Consider the following 8,226-nt stretch of genomic DNA (forward strand, 5'->3'; position numbering starts at 1 on the left):
AAATTCATTTTTACCATTGATGTGTTACAAATTTTGCCATGTATGGTATACTAAATTAACTTGAATTTCATTTCATTTGTAAACTTCTGATAAAAATTTTCATCATTGCAGGAACTCAAATGTTAGTGGGCATAGGGTCATATTCCTAAAAAAATATGAAACCGAGTACACAGAAGCTGTGTGTAATCATGTGTGACCTTTACCCTCAATCTTATCATCCAGGTGTTTTCTTACATCACCACACCTTCACTGATAGCACCACTCACAAAACACCACTTGTTAGAGAAAGCACGCAAAAAATTAAATCAAAGCATTCTTGGGTTGGCTTAACCACTGCAGTGGATTTGTTTCTTTTAGATGGTAAGACGAAATTAGTGGCTCTCATAAAAAATAACAAGGCCCACGGGCCACAACACTCACCTGAGTCACTACGGCATTGCGTTTCTACATCAATTGTTTTACTATATATTCCTTGTAAAAATTTAATCACTGTTGTGGCCCAACCCTATTCCAGAGGGTCATGATTTGAACAAACTTGAATCTACACTATCTGAGGATGCTTTCATATTACAATGACTAATCATGCCTTTGCTGTTCTTGAGAATAAAATAAGACTTTTTTCTATGTATTCCTAGTACATGTGTAAACTTTGATCACCTATATGAGAAAAAAGATATTTGAATATTAAATATATTTTCACTAATTCTAAATTATCTCCCCTTGAAAAGGGGCATGGCCCTTCATTGAACAAACTTGAATTCCTTCCACCATAAGATACTTTAATTGTGGCAAGTTTGGTTGAAATTGGCCCAGTGGTTCTGGAGAAGAAGATGAAAATGTTTAGTTAAGACAACGACGACAACAATGATAATGATGGTGACATACAACGGACAAATTTTTCTCAGAAAAGCTCATTTGGGCCTTCAGCTCAGGTGAGCTAAAAAGTGTAAGGCTATGAGACTTATATATTTTATCTTTAAGAAAAGGACTGATTTCACAAAATTGTTTTGCCATCAATTTGATATTGATGAACAGATTATTAACTATGATATTTTTAGATCCCGAATGATTGGAAAACAAAAAAAAATATGAACAAAGGTATTCCAAAACTTACCTAAAACAAATATATCTATAAATAATGCAAAGTCACATATCAAATGAATTCTCTGATAGTGTGCATTCGGATATGCATCACTTATGCTAATTTAGCCACTTTAAGGCTTATACAATGTAGTAAACTGGAAAAGGACTTGCTCCGAAAAACTTAAACCTGGTCACTCATCAGGAAAATGTTGCATATCTGACAGTACATCCCTAAATGCATCATTCTTGCAACTTTGGTCCAGGTACAGCTTATAGTTAAATTGGAATGATCTTGCTGCAAGAACTTTAAACTTCAATCATCCAGAAAATGCAGGTCAGATTCAGAAGCCAAGGAATATTTGGTAATGTGCATCATTAGATGCAAATCAACTTAAGTTTGGTCCAGGTAGATTTTCTTGTTAGTTGGAAATGGACTAGCTCCTAAAATTTTAATGTGGTCTCTCATATGGAAAAATGTAGGTCAGATCTAGCATCCAAAGCATGTCTAGTAGTTGCATCCCTAGATGCATCAACCATGAAGTTTTATGCAAATGATGCCAAACCAAACAAATTATGAAAATAATATTCCTAGTTTTGAAACAATAGTCTTGACCCTTAAAATTGTTACCATCCTTATTCTTATCCAAATAGTAAATAACTAATTGACAAATCAAAGTGTTTGCACCTTTCTCATATGGAGACTCCTTGTTTAAAAAAAATTCTACATTTAGAGACAACAACAACAACAAAAAAAATAATTCTATACATGTAGAGACCTAGCCAGTGACCAATGTTTGAGTTAAATGATCCTTACACCTGTGATATTCGGAAACTAACTGTGACAGAGTTATTGACAAACGAACAGACAGACAAACCCAACGTGCAACATTTAGCGATTTACAGGAGGCGCGCTCATTTGGGGAATTACGGTAAAACATTAAACCACCATGTGCATTGATCATGCAAGGTAGTACAAGGCAAAAATACTTATTTTTATATACAAAAATATATTTCTTAACGAAATCTTCTTCAACAAAACACGCGGTTCTATGAAACTGCGATGTCACAGCACGCGACAGAAGTTGACACCAAAGGTCCCAACAGTATTTTAATGTCCCAAACACGCACCTGTTAAAACATAACAGTATAGCACATAAACTCTCACCTCTATCACCTATCATAAGGTCATCCTCATTTTGATTCACGAAGACTATCCATTTCTCAAGTCTACATGGTCTTAGAAATTCAGTCTAACTTCTTTAAAATGTGTCACTGTTCATATTTTCCAAAACTTTTCGGCTGTTGTATTTACTACTGTCTGAGAATAACTCCCCTCGGTTTAAAAAAATTAAAAATTGTTTTCCTCGTGTCCGTTGAAAATGAGTAGCACAATAAAAATGAACCAATCCGTTTTGTTTTTGTTGTTTCTTATTTTCTCATACTCTAAATTCACTTGTATGTCCTAAATAGGGCAAAACTTTCAAATACTTTATACCTAAGTTGAATAATGACGAGGGAGTTAAACCTGAGCACAGCATTGCCAAAATAGAGCCTCTGGGTCAACGACACGCTTTTCACACTGGTTAAACATGCAGTGAATGGCTATACACGGGCCGTTTAGATAATACAATCTGTGGTAGTTAGTGAAGTTTGTAGATAATTTTGCTTTTTAGACCAGTGATCAACAAATGTTGATCTAGAATCCACATGATGATGGTGCTTTCACAAGTTGTCAAAGTTTGGAATTTACTTTTGGTAGTAATTTTAGCGACAGTGTGTGCTTGTTCGAAAAGTGACTTGAGCAGCGACCAATACCACAGTATCTAACCCACATACTAAAAAAACCGGAAGTTGTTGCGTTTCTTGGTTGACAACTTGATGCAGTCATGGGATTATGAAATTAAGACGGCAATTATTCGAAGACATGTTAAGTATTTAAATGTGTTGTGCATTAAAACGCATAGATATATGATGAAACGTTCTCTAGGAAACACAGTTTTGTCAAAATGCAGCTTTGTTTTTTAACGCAATGCAAAACGCAGTGCAGTGTAGTTGTGCAAAGACTTAAAAAGATATATTATGGCATTGGCGTTCATCCCATTTTCGATAAGAATTGTATCAAATAATGAGAAATATAAGTATTGGGGTATTGAAACGTAATTTATTCCTAATTATAATTAGAATATCCTTAATTTTACTGCTTTAATCAAAATGCGACTGTATCCGTCGTTCAATATTTACTGTATGTGTCGTTGTGCGGGACAGTATTTTCATTGTACGAGTCGTTGGTAAATTAGGTGCGTTCTTAATTGAAAAGTTCTGAAATAAATTCTATTTTTTCTTTCAGTTCTCGATACATGATATAATGCTTCCATACCTTCTTTTTATATGTTACTACTGCCACTTTGAAACAAGAAATTTCAACAAAATCATTGTCACAATGTCATTCTCATTTACCTTGAACTTGAACTTGAACTTTATTCTCATAACTGACAAAACAGTGAAGAGAAGATATGTACAGTATAATAAACAGAAAATATTACATGCCTGAAGAAGGGGTAACAGAGTATGTCAACCAAGAGAGCCAACTCTCTCAATTATAATATCTAGCAATTTACAAATTTTGCTAAGTTGATTAGTATTGGTTACATTAAAAAGCATTTCAAATTTCAAAACATTTGGATTCAAATGAAAATACTTTGACAAATACATAACTCTTGAGTTCTTTATAGACACATCAGTACATTTAAATAAATAATGAAATTCATCCCCAATTTCGTTGCTGTTACATAATTTACAAATTCTATTTTCTCTAGGGATGTTAAACCATCTACCAGTCTCAATTGGTAATTTTGTATTCCCAGTTCTAAATAAACAATATTTCTTGGATTGTTTAGGAGGCAAATTCAACAAATAGTCTTCAAAGATTAATGATTTTTTAAAAATTCTATAGTTCAAACCTTTAGGGGAAGTTTGTACATCACTAAACCATGTTTGCTTAAACTGATCTAAGAGAGTGGTATATACCTTATTTTTTAGCCAAGATATATTAATTGAATTTTCATACCACACATAAGTCAATCCACATTCATTTAAAATTTTCTGAACAAAATCACACCATGGATTCTTACATATTTTCAATGCACATAAAAGTTTTGCAGACAATTTAGAGCTCTGAGCATTAATAAGTTTACCCCAAAATGAGATCATTCTAACTTTGATATCAATTAATAAAGGGTGTCTACCAAGTTCTCCGTACACCATAAAGTTTGGTGTTGATGTTTTCAAGCTTAGAATATGTTTACAAAATTTTAGGTGTAATTTCTTGAGAATTACCTGACTCCAAATTGAAATATCATTGTCGCTTGTGTTTAGACTATTTTCTCTTGTGAAAATGGGATAAAATTAGACATGTTTTGCGATAACATGACCGTAGGAACCGGGGGGGGGGGCACTTAGTTTTGCCGATATATAGATTACTATAGAAATCATAGCTACTATTTGCTTGTCCCCTCAATAAAAACGTCTGATTTTTTTTTTTTTTAATTTTGCCGATATATAGATTACTATAGAAAACATAGCTACTTTATGCTTGTGTCCCCTCAATAAAAACGTTTTTTTTTTTTTTTTTTTTTTTTTTTTTTTTTTTTTTTGCTTCTTAAGGAATTTTGGTAGTTGATAGTGCCCCCCCCCCAACTGAAAATGTATAGTTGCCCCCCCCCCCAACAAACTGAAATTGCTTCCCACGGGCGTGGATTAGACCATTTTTTTTCGATATAGAAGCTTGTATAAGAAAACTGAATACAAAAGAATCATTAACATAATTCAACCCCCTATTTACAGAGACAAAAGTAAACATCATTTTTCAATTTCCTTCTTATAAAAGATTTATAAAATCTGGTCGCTTAGAAAGCATTATCAATTAAGCGTTTACAATAAATTATCATCCGATAAGAATTTAGGTAGAAACGATTATTCATTCATAATAGTTTTCAATTTAACATTACTATATTATAGGTATTATTCAATCTTTTACTGTATGGTTGTTTTATTTATCCAGAAGGCGGTTATCAATCTGATTCTTTCAACTGTCATAAGATTTACATGTATAATTAACAAGCGTTACCTTTTTTTCTATGTGCAAATTGCAAACAATATTTAAACTGAACCTTCCTATATCTAAGGCTGGATAGCTGTATGGCTCTGTGTGTAACTGATTTTCAAACTGAATAAATCCAAAATTTAGGGAAAAATAGACAACAATCTGATATTTTGATAACAAGCGTTACCTTTTACAAAAGTTACTATTCAACATCCCTTGCGTATATGCAGTATTTTCTTCAATATTATACAATTATTGCTGGTTTTTAGGCGAGGTGAATATTGTACTTCGAAGGTGGCTAAATCATCGTATTGACCGAAAAAACAGCAATAATTGTTTTATTATATGATTCAATGATTAAATGACACACTCTCATTAAGCAATCCATGCCATCTTACTTGTTCACATCTACTGAAGTACTAGCCGAACATAATGAGAGAAACGGGTTTAAAAACCAGTTGTATTATTTTGGAATTTTCAATTCTAGTTTAGGTGCAATGTAGAAAAAAAATAAATGTCAGGCATATATATACAGGATTAATTTTGAAAAAGGGGCATTGAAAGGGGAAAAAATGATAATGACAACTTACCTAAAAACAAATCTTTGACTAGCCCCTCCACCCCCTACCCCCTGCCCCCCAAGGTAAAGAATTCTCCCAGCTCAAAATTTTATTTGGTGGGATGTAAAGATCCATAAAAGAGGGGAGGAAAGGTTTCATTGAAATTTTCTATCATTAAAATTTAATTTAAAACTTTCCATTCTCAAAAGTTAGGGAGAGGGGCAGGCCTCCTGCAACCCCCCCCCCCCCCCCAAACCTCACCCAAGAAGTTATGTGCCTTAATGCTATGTTCATATGAGTGGAAGTCAGGTGCAAGTGAAATAACTTTCCAAAACTATTTGCATCAATTTGGAATTCCCCTATCTATTTTTGGTCCAATATAGAATAAAGAATTCCTTGTATTGACCTGGAAGGTCATGTGCTGGTCAATATAACATAGTATTTTTCTAACATTGTTGGATTTCAGCCAATCAGAGAGATGGGAGTTATTCAATCATATAATAAAATATTATACTTACATATAATGCGTTGAACGTTACTGTTTACATTTGCTGTGTTTTTCTGCTAAGCCAACTGTGCAATTGATTTGAAAGTCATTTTTGTGTATACTCACGCGTAGAAATATACACAGTAAAACTCGCGCTAAAGTGACGTCACAATGAAGCTACAGAGACGTAAATAAAAATGTAACGATATAGGGCAGCAAGAAATTCAAATATTGAGTATATTACTGGTGCTTTTAAACTTGTAAAATGTAAATATAAGGAATATTTTTAAGTTTAGTGTGAATTATTGGTGTGTAAATCACACAGACTTGCACGTAGGCATATTTTTCATGCATGAAGCGCTAGCGCGCTTCATGAAATATGCCTACGTGACACGTAATATAATAATATAAAAATTTTGTCATAATTTGAACTCTTTATAACGTCTATAATAAATTTATAACTAATGAACTTAGTACAGGGTTTATCTTACAATTAAAAAAATAAATGACTTCATCGGCGGATAAATTTCTATCATGTATTGAGGTACAAGTGAATTCCAATACCTATTTTTGTCCCCCGCTTTCACTGAAAGTGGAGGACATTAATTTGGTTTTGCCTGTCCGTCCGTCCGTCAGTCCGTCCGTCTTTCTGTCTGTCTGTAACACTTTCGTTTCCGCGCGATATCTCGAGAAGCCTTTGAGTATTTGCAATAAAATTTTACATAACAAATTCACTAGGGCCGGGTCTTCCATAGGCCACAGGGAGAAATTTCATTGCAGACAGAAAGGTGGACAGACGGACTGACAGACAGACCCAAATTAATATCCCCCACTTTCAGTGAAATCGGGGAAAAAATTAATTTTTTTTAACACTACTGTCATTGAAATGGGGTATCAATTCTGAAAAATGATCATGACAGCACAACGAAGAACAAGAAAAGAAATAAAAGACAAAATTATTCCAAATAAAATGAAACACCAAGACAAAATTTTTATTCCAAATCAAGTCTCAAAAAAAACAACAACATTCAATTCAAAGTTTACAATTTGATGACCTAATCAACGGACCAAGTTTATACAGCGTTAAACCTTGTTGCGACGTGTATATTTTCCCACATTGATCGAAAATATATTTATATATAGCACTTTTCCAGAACAAACAGCAGTAGTCTGTGAGTTTATATCATGCCTGGTGCGTTTATGCCTTTTGATATCATGTTTTCTTTTAGTGCTGTATAAGCACATATTACAATGTTGCATGGTTCTACTTCTGATGTCTCCTCAACTGCCTCAAATATATAGCCATCCATCCTTAAGAAATAAAAAAATAATAAAAATCGTGAATTTGTTTTATCAAAACATTGTTAATAAAACATTTTAAAAATACATGGAAGTCACCTGAGTTACTCATTTTACCTACGACATTTTGGTTCTCGTCTGTGGACGTCCGTCGTGTGTTTACAGTTTTATTTTTGTTTTGTTTTGTGTTTTTTTGGGGGGTGTGTGTTTGTTTTTCTTCTCTTTTTTTTTTTTTTTTAAATATTTTCTGTTTTTATTTTTATTTATTTGTGTGTGTTCTGTTATTGTCTGTTTGTTTGGTTGTATTTTGTTTTTGTTTTGTTTTTTTTTACCTTTTATTGAAAACTATTAATATTGTTAATTCTTCTCAAATTTAGACGCCAAAATTAAGTTTAAATGAAAGTATGAAACACTCTGACTGTAAGGTTAAATGTATGTATGGACTAAGGTACCCAGATGACTGTCAAGACTTGTGGATCTCCTGTTTGTTCAAATACATACCAGTACAACTTGCGTTACTTTAGGAACGAACAATACAATTCGAACAATCTCGTTTGAAACGACGCATACAGTGATTACAATGACAGAGGTGTTTTAAATTGTGTAATTTCAAACCTCAACATTTAAATATAAAACTCCGAAGCATACATGACATTGTTCTGTATCATAATTTTCAATATTTGCCATTTAGAGAA

At 33.1% G+C, this 8,226-nt stretch overlaps 1 protein-coding gene across 2 annotated transcripts in view; it reads right to left on the reverse strand.

Moving 5' to 3' along the window:
* Positions 1-8,226, reverse strand: part of LOC133180905 (uncharacterized) — a 78,095-nt gene that overhangs the window by 38,348 nt on the left and 31,521 nt on the right. Inside the window, exon 1 of one of the 2 annotated variants that reach the window (XM_061315357.1) lies at positions 2,249-2,477. The exons of the other annotated variant lie outside the window; for it this stretch is intronic. The gene's annotated coding sequence lies outside the window, so the exon portion shown is untranslated. Of the gene's footprint in view, positions 1-2,248; positions 2,478-8,226 lie in introns of those variants that run through there. 2 annotated transcript variants of the gene reach the window in all.

The sequence above is a fragment of the Saccostrea echinata genome, unplaced genomic scaffold (assembly GCF_033153115.1).
Source record: "Saccostrea echinata isolate AGI-Se365-2 ecotype Australia unplaced genomic scaffold, CSIRO_AGI_Sech_v1 ptg000008l, whole genome shotgun sequence".
Taxonomy (NCBI): Eukaryota; Metazoa; Mollusca; class Bivalvia; order Ostreida; family Ostreidae; genus Saccostrea; species Saccostrea echinata.